At 50.6% G+C, this 16,473-nt stretch overlaps 1 non-coding gene across 1 annotated transcript in view; it reads right to left on the bottom strand.

Annotated features, from left to right (window-relative positions):
- Positions 1–1,351: 1,351 nt before the first annotated feature.
- The window catches only part of LOC140897909 (uncharacterized), an 80,243-nt gene continuing 65,121 nt past the window's right edge, over positions 1,352–16,473 (bottom strand). Inside the window, exons 8-10 of the transcript XR_013634536.1 lie at positions 13,247–13,373; positions 12,547–12,660; positions 1,352–7,718 (exon numbers count right to left, since the gene is read on the bottom strand). This is a non-coding gene — a transcript (uncharacterized LOC140897909). The remainder of the gene's footprint in view (positions 7,719–12,546; positions 12,661–13,246; positions 13,374–16,473) is intronic.

The following is a 16,473-nucleotide window of genomic DNA, read 5'->3' as shown; positions in this document are numbered from 1 at the left end:
AGGGGCAGCCCCTCGGGACACGGCTCAAGCCTTCCCTGATGAGCCTGCTCTGACCTGCTGGGACAACACCAAGGACCCCTTGGGACTCACTTCTTCACTGTCATGGGCGGCGGGTGAAGTTTCCCCTTGGGGAGGCTAGCCTCCTGCCCCACCCTCTACGCTGCCTCTTCCAGCCGACGCCCTCCCTCTTCCAGCCAAGGCCACGTCCCCACTCGCTGCTCTCCGCCCCACCTCTGTGGGGGAGAGGGGATGAGAGTTCGGTTGGGGGTACGGAGTGGGGGGCTGAGAGCTCGGCCCTGGCCAGGGTTGAGTTCTCAACCCCGGCCGGGACCATGGTGGAGCTCTCGGCCATGGCCAGACCTCCAAGGCCGGAGCCCATCCCTTGTTCCGCACCTTCCCCCCGCGGCCCCGCCAGTGGCCTCACCCCATTCCACCTCTTCCTCCGAAGGCTCCACCCCCTGTTTGCTCGTTTCCACTGTCTCCCCCCACTGGCCCTGAAACTGAGCGCCTCTAGCCCCGGGACCATGGCCGGGGGGGGAGGGGGACTTCTGGGGCCCACAAATTGGTTGGGGCCCATGGGCATGGGCACGGGGAGCCTGTGTGGTAATTCACCACTGCTCCCCCGCCCACCTCCACAGCATGCAGTTTGGGGAGGCTTAGCCTCCCCCAGCCTCCATTACCCGCCGCCCTTGCTCACTGTGGCTCCATCACGGGTGACTGGACGGTGACTTGCCAGCAAAAAAAGAAACATGTGGGACCCTGCGCTTCCTGGGGCAGATGGGGCAGGGGCCCTGACAGTCCCAGATGGACGAAGAGGAGGTTGCAGTGGGCAGAGGGGCTATGGCAGATGGTGATAATGTGGCAGGCAGCGCAGTGGCCACCTGGCACCCCCCCCCCCGAGCCGGCGGAAGGGATGCGGGGGAGAAGGGCGGTTCCCAGCTGCGTGCAATCACCACAGAAGAGGACTTCCTGACCAGGCCCCCCTCCCCTTTTTGCTTTCCTTGGCCATTTCTGCTGGCAGCAGAGGTCTCACTGGTGGCAGTCGTGTCGGCAAGAGTCCCTACCTTGGCCAGCCGCTGACAGTGGACGGATCACTGGATGAGCACCTGTTCTGTGCATTCCCTCTGGGGCACCTGGCATTGCCCACTGTCAGAAGACAGGATACTGGGCTGGCTGGTCCTTTGGTCTGACCCAGTCTGGCCGTTCTTACGCTTGCCACCAGTGTTGCTGTAGGACCAGCGATGGTGGTGGCGACCGCAGGGGAGAAAGCTGAGGGGCACCAGCAGTGGTGCTGGGGTTCCCCTCCCGCCGTCACCTCCCCTTTCCCCAGTTTCCACCCCTTGACCCTGGCCACGCCTCTCCTCCGATTTGTCCCCTTCGCCCCTTTTTAACCCCTGTAAAAAGCAGTCAGCAGAATCTTATGCCAAGTAAGGGCAGGGTGAAGGGGCAGTGGCTTCAGCAGAGGTTACTGAGCATGCTCAGTTCGTGTGAGCACCCTGCCCCTCCCCTGTCATGGGCCAACCTGAAGAGCTTTACAAGGTTTGGAATACAGAGACCTGGGCCTGCGTCGTTTCCGTGGCAACAGCCACCTTTAATGATTTTTATAACCCTTTTTTTAAAGATACGGAAAAAGAAGGGGCCAAAAACCCAGTTACCATGCAAAGTATTAAGTAACAATATCCCTTATTTGCTGGGAGAAGAGTGTTTTATAAAGAAAATCCCCTGTAGACAAGGGAAACCCCCTCCCATCCCCCCAAAACCCTCCAGGCCCATAGAAAGGTCTGAAACCCCAGAGCTCTGACAGGTCTGGAATCTGTCCTCTGCAGTGCTCAAGATTGAGCTTCCCCCCTGGCTGCTGCATCCACCGAAGGCCATTTTTACCCATTATTCAAGACAAAGGACTCTGGGAGTTTGAGAAACTCCATTTAACTTGATTATTCCCAAGTGGGAAATCAGAAGTCAAAGCCCCCCTCCCCACCCAAGGCCCAGCCTTGCTCAGCACGGTGCATTTCGACCCCAGCCCAGCCCTGCTCCCGCAGGCACCAGCAACAGTGACCTCTTACAGAAGAGGGGAGAGGATCCGAGAGACGCCCAGGCTCTGGTCACAAAAGCAAACTCTCTGCGAGCAGGAAACCCAGGAAGCAGCATCTCCAATCCCAGCTGAGACATTTGTGGTGTGTGTGGGGGGGGACAGGCAAGGTAGGGAGAGCTTCCGACATTCCCACCCCAAACCCCTGGCAACACAAGTGCCCCATTTTCCCTCTGCAGGCCAGCGATCTGCACACCCCAGCCCTTAGGCTCCCTGGGGGCAAAGCGGAGATGACCCATGTCTGCATCTATAGAAATCGTTAGCCCCCAGAGTTCTGTGCTGGCCCCAAGGCACAGGTCCCTCCAAGCTGTCTGCCCACCCCGCTTCATTACACTCAACTTCTGGACACCCGCACTGCGCGCAGATTGGCTGCAAAGCAATGCCCTCTCCTGTTCACTAGCTTCACCTCAGTTCAACGCTCTCCCTAGCACACGGCACCTAGTTGGGTCTATAGTGTCACCAAATAGAAGTTTATTTGCTAGAACTTTACAATGAAGATTCAGAGCGAAGCAAGTATAAGGATGGGAAACGTATGGTTACAATAAAGGGAATATATAAAATGCAATCTCAGGACTATGCTTATTAACAAGTTTCTTTCCCATCTCCTAAGGCATTTCTCACCCAAAAGTCAGTCTGTATAATGCTCGTCCAGAGCTGGAATCCACTTGAAGACACGCTGGCAGACTATCGCCTCCAGAATGGACACTGTCTTGTGCCTTCTTTCCCTTTCATGCGGTGCCAGACCTTGTGTCTCTTTTGAGACCCAGGATGTTTCGTTAACTCCAGTTTGTCCCCTGTTCAAGGTCTTTTTCTTGGACACTTTTGTGCTTTGTAAAGGCCCACGCCCACACCTTGTCTACACTTGGCTGGGCTGGGTTGAATGATGTCGACTGTTCTCACTCTAGGTTGACTTGGCTCCGAGAGCCACCCCGCCCCAAGTGACCAGCTTCACCTCCAGGAGCTTGGGAACGCAATATTCTACACCCTTAAAACATTTCCCATACGTACCTCCAGCAATAACAACACCCGCACGCAGCCCCCTTTGGTGAAGTATCATCCGGATGGCAATCGCAGAGAAACAGTCCTGTCTGGGTACGTCGAGGCAAGTCCCTGGGTATAGACTTGTAACTGTCTACCTGCGTCTGTTTTCAAACGTAAGGCACTTGGGTCACAGCTCTTTGTTGCCACTGGCCTCAGTGATGGGGCTCACCCTGGATTTTGGAAAGGACAGGCCTGCTGACTTCCCCCCTTTCTTCTCAGCTCCGCTCAACCTCCTGGGAATCAGGAGACACCCCCATCATTTCCTTGGAGGGCTCATTAAGAGCCCTTTAGATTCGCCTTCTTGTCTCGTTGGCCCCCATGCAGCGAATGCCGCCTCAGTTCTCTGGCTCTCAAAAGCAAACCCTGCGGGATTCCGGCTGCGTCTGTCTGCCCTCCCATAGCTGCCCCATCTGACTGTATCTTACAGCTCTGCTAGGGGTCAGACGTAACTTCCTGCCCCGTTTTAGCCTCTGCTTTTTGGATAGCGACTCTCACATTCGCCCGTCAGTGTTTGTGGCTGTTTATAGTGATCACTGTTCAAACGACGCTAACATCTCAGGGCAAAGGCTGGGGAAAATGCCTAGGTGCTGGAACTTGGGGTGCTGGCTTGAAGTGGTTTCCATCATATACAGGGTTCACAAGCTGGTTCAATAGCTCTCAGCACCCCAACTGTACAAAATTGTTCCAGCACCCCTGGGAAAATGGCAAAAAAATAAAATAAGGGCTATACTGGTATCTGGTCAGTTGCCTCATGAAGCCCCCAGTAAATCGGGTCTACATCCTGTCATACAACACTAACATCCAAGTCTGTGACCAAATGACCAACAGGAAAGAGAGAACAGGCCACCCTACGGGGGGTTATGGTACACTTCCATGTTCATATCAAGTGAAATCCAGGACATGTTGTATTTGACTCAAATGCAGAAGAAAAGCTTTACCTGAGTTCTCCTGTAAACTGCCTTTTGCCTGTTGCACTTTGTGCCTTGTGTTATGTATCAAAATTTTAGCCTCATCGTAACAAAGGGGGAAAAGAAAGAATGAAGGAAAGAAACACCTCCACCACCACGAAACCTTCCCACCTGCAAACAAACAGAGCTTGGCTGGCAAAACCCCACAAACCTCTTTACCAACAGATGGAAACTGGGATTTAGGTTCAGAATGATCATACTGTGTCTGGGATTTATTCGAATTCCCCCTCTGGGTCTGTGATGCTTTCGGCTCCAGTCCTCCTGATTTAGGATCAAAGTAATCAAAGCGCAATTCCTAAGCACGGAGACCTGAGAATACTGTGCCGTGTGCCACTTTGGGAACTACAGGGGTAGGATAAAGAGAAGATAAATTCTCCATGGCATGGACAGAAGATCCATGAAATTAAGGGGGGAAATGATGAAATTAATAGGCATCAGGTTTAAAACAAACAAAAGGAAATACTTCTTCACACAGCGCACAGTCAACGTGTGGAACTCATTGCCAAGTGATGTGAAGGCCAAAACTATAACTGGGTTCAAAAAAGAATTAGATACAAAGGATAGGTCCATCAATGGCTATTAGCCAACATGGACAGGGATGCAACTCCACGTTCTAGGTGTTCCTAAGCCTCTGATGGCCAGGAGGTGGGACTGGATGACAGGGGATGGATCATTCGATAATTTCCCCGTTCTGTTCATTCCCTCTGAAGCATCTGGCATTGGCCATTATCAGAAGACAGGATACTGGGCAAGCTGGTCCATCGGTCTGACCCAGTATGGCTGTTCTTAAGGTAAAACTGGGAAGAGGGGAATGAAGTAGTCATGGGGAAAGGCAAGAATCCCTGTTTCACCAGGTTGTCCTCAAGTAACACAGAGGCTAACACAAAATATTTTTCTATCCCTGCCCGAATCCATTTATAATCTGTTCAGTTATGCCATTCTGTTTTATTAAAAAAACAAAGAAGTCTTTGGGACGACCCCAAGCAAGATAAGAAGAACTGGGGATGAGTCACTGTGTCCCTGAAGCAGGAACTCGGTAACTAACAATCACCCTGCAAAATGAGCTCCGTGTGGGTCTGAATTAGAAAACAGGGTGAAAGTTTGGCCAGGATCAGAAGGAAATGCGCTAGCTATCCCTGTCCACACTTCCTAATCTAAGAGAACACTCAGAGGCTGAGGGTGGTGAAGCTGAGAGGGGATTCCTAGGCTTCTAGGCTTTTCTAGGGATCCTACAAGGGGTCCTAGGGAAAGTAGGCCCTGTCAATGTTTCATTGCAGGGGGAGCAGGGATGTGAACGATAGGAGAAATCATCTTCCTAACCCCATCCCTTCCACCTCCTCTTATTCCATGATCCCCAAATGCCTGATAGCCCCAGCACTCAGCTCGCTCTGCTTCCCAGCTCCAATATTTAATACTCCAGCTCTATTCCCAAAACCTGTCCCCCTTGGTCTCAACCTTTGATCCCCCAGAGCCCAGCACCCTTGTAGATTTGGGGAGATGAGGAGTTATCAGCTCCTCAGGGACACTCGCCCTGTAGGGAACAGCTCGAGGGAAATGGGGGAGCCCAGCCCAGGGGCTGGTGGAAGATGGGGGTGGGGACATGGGTCTAAGTGAAGGTGGGGCCTGACACCTTCTCCTCATCTCCATGACAGGGGGATCCCGGCTGGGTGGGAAATGGAGAGGGGGGAACTTCAGCCAGGGTGAGGGAGCATCTGGAGGAGTTTCTCTCTCTCCCGTCCCCCACCTGTGGCCCATCAGCTCAGCAGCCAGGGCTGCAGCAGGGAGGGGCTGATGGGGGCTTCTCCTCCTCTGCCTAGGGTTTGCTTAGACCAGACAGAGCCAGAGGGTCACTGACCAGCTGCTGCTCGGCTGCTCCTGGGTCCTCACCCCAGCGATGGGCTTCTGGATCCCTGAGAGCCAAATGCCCCTGATGTATGTGGGAATGAGGAAACAGATTTTTTTATTTTTTTAACACAGTAGCCAGCCCTAGTTAGGGCACTGATAGAATCTCTCTCCTGTTGTCCAATAACTGCTTTGTCTAGACTACAAAGTTTTTCCGGCATAGCTATGTTGGCTGAGAGTGTGGGGAAAAAAATCACACACACCCCAGCCATGCTGGCAAAACTCTGAGTGTAGACACAGCTAGTGCTTCTGTGGGTTTAGCTAATCTCCTTCCGGGAGGCTGTTTAGCTGTTTTGGCAGAAGATCTCTGTTGGCTTGTGCTGCTTATCCACTAGGTGACTGCCAGCAGAGCTATCCCGGCCAAGGCTCTGTAGGGTAGAGAGGCCCATTAACTCTGCTTGAAGTATTTTCCATGCTAAGGATGTTTAAGAGGTATCTTCCCTGTATGGATTTGCTGATGCCTAATATAAATCAGAGCCCCAGTTGTAGCATCTCCCCCATTCAAGGTTTCTTTCCTGCATGGAGTTTCTTGTGCACGCTAAGGTTTGATCTCCGATTAAAGCTTTTCCCGCAGTCAGGGCATTTATAGGGTTTCTCTCCTGTGTGGAGTCGCTGATGCACACTGAGGTTTGATCGCTGACTGAAACTTTTCCCACACTCAGTGCATTTATAGGGTTTTTCTCCCGTGTGGAGCCTCTTGTGTCTGTTCAGGGTTGAGTTTTGATTGAAACTTTTCCCACAGTCCACACAGGTATAGGGCTTCTCTCCTGTGTGGGTTCGCTGATGTGAAATAAGGGATGAGCTGTCACTATAGCTTTTCCCACAGTCGGGACATTTATAGGGTCTTTCTCCCGTGTGGAGCATCTGATGCTTCACAAGCTGCGTACTCCACCTGAATCTTTCCCCACAGTTAGGGCACTGATAGGGTGTCTCTCTTGTGTGGATTCTCTGGTGTAAGATAAGGGTTGAACTCCGCATGAAACATTTCCCACAGTCGAAGCATTTATAAGGGATCTCTCCTGTGTGGAGTCTCTGATGTGTAACAAGTTCTGAGCTCCACTTCAAGTTTTCTCCACAGTCCAAGCACGTATAATGTTTCTCTCTGGCATGGGTTATCATGGATGTGTCTCCTGCATGGATTATTTTGTGCGTATTAAGCTGTGATCTCTGACCGAAACTTTTTCCACACTCGGTACATTTATAGGGTCTCTCTCCCGTGTGGATTATCGTGTGTGTATTTAGGTGCGATCTCTTACTGAAGCTTTTCCCACACTCAGTACATTTATAGGGTCTCTCCCCCGTGTGGATTCTCTGATGAGAAATGAGGTTTACTCTCTGAATGAAGCTTTTCCCACACTCTGTACATTTAAAGGGTCTCTCTCCAGTGTGGATTCTCTGATGGGCAATAAGGTTTGAACTACGACTGAAGCTTTTCCAACATTCAGTGCACGTGTATTTTCTCTCTTCTGTCTGGATTTTCTGTTGGGCTGTGGTTTCCTTGGGATTACTGAGTCCTCTCCTACAATTAATGGCTTTACCCATTTCTTTCCCTTTGTGCCTCTCTGACTTGTGCTGATTCTCGCAGACTTTTCCCTGTTCAGCACTCTGGGAAAAATTCTCTTTGGATCTTTCCGATAACATTCTATGCAGTTCCTGTTGCTCAGGACTTTCCTGCTGTGGATTCTCTTCCTTGATCTCACTCACTGTACCTTCACCTGCTGAAATAGAGAATCCAGACAGGAGTCATTCTCTGTGCTTGGGGGAAAGGAAATAAAGGGGAACAGCAAAGGGGAAATACGACACAAGAACCGTTGGGAAGACTGAGAAAGGTAAAATGTATTAATCCATCTATAATTTTTCCTTCTCTGAAGTGGTTACAACTGGATTATTTCTCCTCATCTTCCAAGCACAAAGGCTCATTTTTTTCTTTAACCTCTCTGTCTTCACAACGTAGGTGGATTGGGGCAGAGAACTGACTGCCTCTCTGACTCCCCAGCCAGCTTCCCCTTTGAGAAGACAAACTATAAATGACGATGAATAATCATTAGCCATCGCCAGGCAGGATACGCTATCTACTTAGTCATCTGTTCTACAAATGATAAAGTCCCCCATCCTCTAAGTATGGCTTACATTCTTTGCTCCTAGATGTATATATTTACATTTAGATGGATTAAAACCCACATTGTTTGCTTGCACCCAGTTTACCAAGTGATCTAGATCGCTCTGTATCAGTGACCTGGCCTCTTGGTTATTCACCAATCCCCGCAATTGGCGTGTCACCGGCAAACATTACCAGTGATGATTTTATGTTTTCTTCTAGGACATTGAAAAAACATGTTAAATAGTGTAGGGACAAGAACCGATCCCTGCAGGACCACACTGGAAATAGATCCACTTGATGACAATTCCCTGTTTACAGTTACATTTCGAGATCTATCAGTTAGCCAGTTTTTAATCCATTTAACGTGTGCCATGTTAATTTGATATCATTGTCATTTTTTAATCACAGTGACATGCAGTACCAAATCAAATGCCTTACTGAAGTCTATCTTGATTTTAATAAAGCTTTTGACATTTCCCTAGTTTGCTTATGAGAATGTCTTGTGATTAGATGAAATTATTATCAGCTGGGTGCACAACTAGTTGAAAGACCATACCCAAAGTGTAGTAATCAATGCTTTGCTGTCAAACTAAGAGGGCATATCAAGTGGGGTCCCACAGGGGTCAGTCCTGGATCCTGTACTATTCAGTATTTTCATTAATGACTTGGATAATGGAGTGAAGCGTATGCTTATCAAATCTGTATATAACATCAAGCTAGGAGGGGTTGCAAGCACTTTGGAGGACAGGATTAGAATTCAAAGCAACTTTGGCAAGTTGGAGAATTGGTTTGAAATCAGCAAGATGAAATTCAGTAAGGAAAAGTGCAAAGTGCTACACTTAGGAAGGAAAAATCAAATCCACAACTACAAAATGGGGAATAACTGGCTGGGTGGTCGTACTGTTAAAAAGGATCTGGAGATTATAGTGGAGCACAAATTGAATATGAGCCAATGATGTGGCTGTGAAAAAGACTAATATGATTCTGGCGTGTGTTATCAGGAATGTTGTATGCAAGACACAAAGTAATTGTCCCACTCTACTTGACACTGGTGAGCCCTCAGCTGGAATATTTTGTCCAGTTTTGGGCACCACACTTGAAGAAAGATGGTGGACAAACTGGAAAAAGTCCAGAGGAGAGCAATAAAAATATGAGGTTTAGAAAACCTGACCTATGAGGAAAGGTAAAATAAACTGGGCATGTTTAGTCTTGAGAAAAGAAGACCGAGGGGGGACCTGATAACAGTCTTCCAATATGTTAAGGATTGTTATAAAGAGGACAGTGATGAACAGTTCTCCATGTCCACTGAAGGTCAGAGAATAAGTAATCAGCTTAATCTGCAGCAAGGGAAGTTTTGGTTAGATATTAGGAAAAGTCTTTATAACGATAAGAACAAGAACATAAGAATGGCCATACTGGGTCAGACCCAAGGTCCATCTAGCCCAGTGTGCTGTCTTCCGACAATGGCCAATGCCAGGTGGCCTAGAGGGAATGAACAGAACAGGGAATCATCAAGTGATCCATCCTCTGTTGCCCATTCCCAGCTTCTGGCAAACAGAGACTAGGGACACCATCGCTGCCCATCCTGGTCAATAGCCATTGATGGACCTGTCCTCAATGAACTTATGTAGTTCTTTTTTGAACCCTGTTATAATCTTGGCCTTCACAACATCCTCTGGCAAAGAGTTCCATGGGTTGACTGTGCGTCGTGTGAAGAAATACTTCCTTTTGTTTGTTTTAAACCTGTCGCCTATTAGTTTCATTTGGTGACCCCCTAGTTCTTGTGTTATGAGGAGTAAATAACACTTCCTTGTTTACTTTCTCCACACCAGTCATGATTTTATAGACCTCTATCATATCCACCTTAGTTGTCTCTTGTCCAAGCTGAAAAGTCCCAGTCTTATTAATCTCTCCTCATACGGGAGCCATTTCATACCCCTAATCATTTTTGTTGCCCTTTTCAGAACCTTTTCCAATAGAGAACAGTTCAGTACTGGCACAGGCTTCTGAGGGAGGCTGTGGAATCCCCATCATTGGAGGTTTTAAATAACAGGTTAGATAAATACCCGTCAGGGATGGTCCAAGTATACTTAAGAAGATAAGAACTCCCATACTGGGTCAGATCAAAGGTGCATCTAGCCCAGTATCCTGTCTTCCGACAGTGGCCAAAGCCAGGTGCTTCAGAGGGCGTGAACAGAACAGGTGATCATCAAGTGATCCATCCCCTGTCCTCAGAGCACGGGGCTCAACTAGATGACCTCTCAAGGTCTGTGCCAGCCCAACATTCCTATGTGTCTCTGAATCCCTAGAAAAGCCCAGATTTGTGGGCCGGTTCTAGATTTGCGCAGGAAGTCCACGCACTCTCCTCAATACTCACGCTCCAGAAGGGGAAAGCCTGGGAGGTTCCAGGGCAGGACACTCAGATTCAGTAGGGATGAGAGTTTGGGGAACCTGGGACAGACCTTTCCCCCATCCATAATGATCAAAGATGCTGATCTGACACATGGAGGAATATGAGAGACTTTGGGTACCTGAACCACTAATTTCTAATTACCTGCCTGAGGGGTCAATGATTTAGTTCTTATTTTTATGTATCTAATTTGCATCTGCTTAGTCAGTTGATCTAGAGACGGCACATTAGCTCAAATGGAGGTTCTTTTAATTTGTAGAAGCCTTAAGTTAGAGCCCTGCATGGGACTAGTGTGGACTCGCTGCCATAATAGTGGAAGCAGGACGGGAGTGGGTGTGATGGGTTCGGTCACAGAGATCCCCTTGGGACTGTCACCTGATGTACTGAATTTACCTCTGAGCTCATTTTCCCTGCCAGCTTGGGACTCCAGAACCCTGCCTTGTTGAGCCAGACATGCCAGCCTGCTGCAACACACACCCAGGTCTGGGCCACGCCCCCAACGCTGCAGACTTTAACCAAAAACTGCTCAGCGGTAAATTCAGCACATCAGGTGACAGTCCCAAGGGGGGGTCTCTGTGACCGAACTCGTCACAGTGCGATTAAAAAGAGTCGCACGCAGGACTCTACCTTAAAGTCATGAGCTCCTCAGAGCAGATACTGTCCTTCATGAGGGCTTAGTAAGCAACCAGCACCCAGTAAACAAATAGGACAAGTGTAGCTGGGGGGAAAACTGTTTGGTTGAATAGTTTATTCATTGGAAAATACAGTTTCATTTGACCAGAAACTATTTGTGGACTTGTATCAAGTTCGGTGAATACTTTCAACCGACACCAAACACCCGAAATGTTGTCGAATGGCTTAAAGAGAACTATTTGCTACTACAAATGACAAGGAATAGTCGCCGGGCCAGGAAAGGTGAGGGTGAATGAGTCTAGATACCAGTGGGGAGGGCATTCACGTTGGATGTGGGAGAGCAATGTTTCCGTCCCTCCTCCAATGACTGTTTTCTTTTAAGTAGAGAAGCTTCAATGGGAGAGACTGAGTGAAACCTACATCAGAAGATCCCATCATCCAGTGATTTCAGCATTTTTTCTGAGAGGCGGGAGACTCAAGTTCAAATCCCTTCTTCCTATCAGGCACAAGAAGGAATTGAACTGGTGCTGGGCGAATACCTGAGTTCAGTGGTTCTCAAACTTCATTGCACCACGACCCCCTTATGCCATGACACCTCCAGGCGGCAGGACAGTAGACCGAGCCCCAGCAGGGGACCTGAAGCCATAACCTGAGCCCCACTGCCCTAAGCAGGGCGGGCTGAAGTCTGAGCCCTGCGTCCCAGAGCAGAAGCCCTCAGGCTTCGGCTTCAGTCCAGGGTCTAACACTGGCCCGGTGACGCCATTAAAACGGGGTCGCGACCCATCGTTTGAGAACTGCTGTCCTAGTCCCTGGGCTAAAGGTTGTCAATTGTCCTCCCTTGCCCCACCCCACCAGGTGTTTTGTGCAAGAAACAGCTTAGACACCTAATCCAGGGGTTCCCGGCTGTGGATCGCCAGCAGAAATAGACGTCTCCCTTCTGCCTAGGTGCCAAAGTCCCATCATAGGATGCAGCTTAGGACACACGCCTCTCTCCTGAGCATCTCCCCCACTGGCTAATTTAGGCGGCTCCCCACCTAGAATGCGGGAGCGGAGGTGGGATGAGAGGGAGACAGAAAGGCTGTTGATGGCCTGAACAGCTTCACCGGCTGCTACTACATTTTGAAGCTAGAGGGAGAGGTTAAAAAAGGAAGAGGGACTCCGTGCTTGGATGATGAGGCAGAATAAGCCAATGGTTTGATGCAGCAGCTCCTGGCAGTTGACAGCCAGAAACAGTCAGGCAGCTTTGAGTGACATCGGTCATCAGGATACGACACTTGCTGGCTACAACCCAGACCTGGGTGCGATGAGGCAACAGCTTGTGGGGGGAGGGGGAAGTCACAGTCCCCCCCCCCCCCCCCCTTCGCTCAACAGGGGGTTTCTGTGTCCAAAACCAACAACTCACCCATATGGGTGCCTCTTGGGATCTCCCCTTCCTCAGAGGTCTGGAGATCCGGAACCCACAGCTCTTCCCCTTGTTCCAGCTGGGTGATCAGCTCAGGTTTGGGAATGGGATATCCTGCTCAGGGGGAGTGAAATCAGGCAAGATCAGCGTGTGTCAGGCATTGGGAGAGTATTTGGCACAAAGCACATTCCCCTGATTTTAACCTGTGCTGGGGGGACGTGGAATCCAAACCAACTGCGGTGCCCAGTGATCACTCAGTACTCACCGTGATTGTGAGAGCTCTGCCTTATTTCCACTCTGTGCATGTAACAAGAAGAACTTCACTGCCCCCCGCACCCCGTCCCAGATTCTGTCCAGGAAGCTCAGCCCTTAAAGGCACATCCCCTAATACCACACAGATGGGAACATGGCCTTCAAGCCTCCTTCGATGAGGCACATCTTTGTGTGTGGTGGTGCTGGTGTGGGGGATTGGGCCTGTGACACTGTTTCCACTCCTGGAAAGCTGGAGGGATGGGAGTGAACTGGCATCCTCACTGCGTGGCTGGCTCCCCTGTCCCATGGGAAGGGTGCACAGATGAAAGTCTCACACTGGATCAGGAGACTGGGAAATCTAACTGACCAGGAAAGAACCTGAGCAGAAAAACTGGGCACATCACAGACCCCACGGCTTCTAATAACCGAGGGCACAGGAATCTCTTACCCAGCGAGGTCACCGTCTCGTAGTTCTCCTGCATGACGTCCCTGTAGAGGGCTCTCTGAGCGGGGTCCAGCAGAGCCCCCTGCCCCTGGGTGAAATACACAGCCACCTCCTCGAAGGTCACCGGCCCCTGAAACAACACGAGTCCCCCACTCAGCACCTGTTGCCCCAGCCACAATCCCACGAGTCACAGGGGAGGAGGGCCGATAAAATGGAAGCTCTGGGGGGGGGGGGTCACAGAGGAGCAGAATCCCACCCCCACCCTGCTCAGAGCAGCCAGGAGGCTTCAGGGTGGGGAGAAGGGGAGAGCTCCTTGTCCCTCCCAGCTGGTGGAGGAGGGCAGAAGCCTTCCCGGTTATCACACACCCACTAGTCAGAGGCTGATATAGGAGATGGAGCCCCTCAGCAGGGTCCAGGGACAGGAATCCCAAACCCCTCCCCATTTCTCACAGCTGGGAGTGAGGGAACGGGGCATCTCCCTTGGGCCTCACCGCTGGGTGTCCCTTTCATATTCCACAGCAGCCCTGGCTAGTAGGTTCAACTTCCAGCACTGAGATTTTTCCTAGCTCTGTCCCCACCCCGGGGGAAATTCCCGCTCCCTGACCACAGGGGGGTTCTCGTCCCAGCAAGTTTTCACACCCTGCCCTGCCCCCTTTTTCATCCTGTTTCCTGCCCTGCCCCCCTGGTACCAACCCAGCGGCAGCTCCCTGAAAATCCCCTCCCTGAGCTGGAATCACTGCAACCATTCCCCTGCCCCAGGCCGTGGGGGATGGGACAAGCTGGTGGTTACTCTGCAGCCTGTCGGGGCAAGAGGAGCAATGGGGGAGGTTTCAGAAGGGGCTGGAGTCCATTTCACAACCCCGACGCTCCCCGGGCCCCTTCCCGGCAGGCAGACACTCTGGACCCTGCCCCACTGGGTCACTTTACTCCTGCGCAGACCCAGCCCCTCCTCCCAGGACCGAAACCACCGAGACTTTTAAACCCTCCCAGGAACAGAGACTTTGGCCCAAAGGCTAGAAAAGAGCAGAATCAAAGGAGCCGTGTTTTGGAGCTTACACGGAGCCCAGAAGAGCTGTTGCGTAGCTCACAAGCTTGTCTCTCTCACCAGCAGAAGTTGGTTCAATAAAAGATATCACCTCCCCAGCTTGTCTCGCTAGATTTTTTTTAAGGCCATAAGGGACTGACACAGTTCAGAGCAACGGCCCCTGTATTTTTCTCATAAGTGATCCTGCCAAGGCCCCAACTTTCAGGCTTTGCCCTTCTTGGGCGTAGACCTGCGTCCCTCTCCCTCCTGAGCGGGATATTATCTGGCTGCACGGTCCCTTGACTATACTGTGATATCCCCAGCCAAAGACAGACCGCCTCAGCATCTCCCCTCGGAGATGGTATGCGACATGACTGCCACAGGTATAACTGACTACACAGCTGTTTCTAAGCAAGCAGATTTCGAAAGCATTACAGAGAAAGCATATTAAATACAATAAAAAGAACCTACACATGTGGTAATAAGCCCACCAGAGATTACCCCCTCGCTTCAGCAAGGGCTCTGGATGGCAATTAGGCCTTCAGTTCCCACACAGGGCCTTTCCCCCTGGTCATAAGAAGCCCATCACAGCTTCAACTCAGTCTTATGGGGCTTCAGGAGGCCAAAGTCCTTCCAGTACTTTCCTAAGGACCGGGGCCCGCCTAGGACCAGAGGTCCTGTCCATTTGCTGGGTCCTGAGCCAGTTTAAAACCAGGTTGTCTCACCAAAAAATTTTTCCTTGTCTTTTGGGCCCTGGAGAACCCAGCTGGAACTAATCTAGGTGACCCTCTCTCCTAGGGGATGGCGTGTGTCTGGAGATGTGACCACCAGAGTGAATTTGCCTAATCACGCCCCCCCCGTGCTGTTGCCCTATTTGCCCTTCCCATGGTGAAAGTTCATCCAATCCCTCAATAACACACAGACCACTGCGTTTTTAGTACAATGGGCTCCAATTTATTAAACTCAGTTCCATAAGGTTTAACCGAGCACACCATGGTTTGTTCAGGATATTACAGGCTACTGTCCCAGGGACCATTAGATCAGATAGTCCAACGGTTCTCAAACTTTGAGGTGGGCCTCCCAAGGGAGGCACAGGAATGTGTCAAGGGAGGAGCGAGCGGTGTGTTTTTAGGGTGGTTGTTTTTTTTTAAAGAGCTCTGGCTGTCAGCCATCGGTGGCTGGGGCTCACGCAAAAGGGCCGTGCACACCTGGAAAGCAGGGATAAAGGGTACAGCTGGGCGCTCCTACCACCCTCCCTCATTCCCTCACCGGGAGGCAGCTGAGACTCGGGCTCTCCTTCCCTTCCCTCCCTCACCTGGAGGCAGCGGGGCACTGGCTGTCCGCCTGGGGGTGGTGGCCGCAGCATAGAAGTCAGGGTGGCAACGGGGCGCTAAGTCTGCTGTAAAAAGTGATACAGACGAATGTCAAACTTTTCACATGGCCACCCTTCACTTCTGTGCTGCTGCCGGCCCTGGTGCTGCCTTCAGAGCTGGGTGCCCAGCCAGCAGCCGCTGCTCTCCGCTCTGCCTTCAGAGCTGGGTGGCCATATATGTATTTGGAGAGGCATAAACGATGACAGACACAAAGAAGGGGGGCCCGATCAAAAAAGTTTGAGAATCACTGATATAGTCTGATGTATAAAATCTACAACACAGGACTAAGAATTTCATCCAGACACCCCATGCACTGAGCCCAATAACTTGTGTTCGACTAAAGCACACTGTCCAGAAAGGCCTCCCATCTCTTCGGAAGAGATCAGTAAAGGAAGAATCCACCTCCTTCCCTTGGTGATTTGTTCCAATAGTTAATGATTCTCCCCATTAAAAATGTGCCTTATTTCTCGTTTGAATTTGTCTGGCTCCAGTGTCCAGTTACTGGTTCTGGTTATGCCTTTCCCCACTCATAAAGTCCTTCCCAAGTTGGTATTTTCTCCCTGTGAAAGGATTTTTATATGCCATCATCAGCTCATCTCCTAGTCCTCCTTCTGCTAAAATAAATAGTTTGAGCCCTTTAAGTCTCTCACTGTGGATTGTTTTCGCCACCCCTTCAATCAATGTTGTGGCTCTTTTCTGCACCCTCTCCAATTTTTCAGAATGTGGACCCTGGAAACGTACACAGCACCACAGTACCTGTCTCACCAAGGTCATGGACAGAGGTAAAACCACCTCCTTCCTCCTATTCCTTTGCAACAGCACCACACTGGGAG

Source organism: Lepidochelys kempii, chromosome 14 (genome assembly GCF_965140285.1).
Source record: "Lepidochelys kempii isolate rLepKem1 chromosome 14, rLepKem1.hap1, whole genome shotgun sequence".
NCBI lineage: Eukaryota > Metazoa > Chordata > Testudines > Cheloniidae > Lepidochelys > Lepidochelys kempii.
The sequence above is the reverse complement of the archived record's forward strand: the minus strand, read 5'-3'. Positions and strand labels throughout refer to the sequence as shown.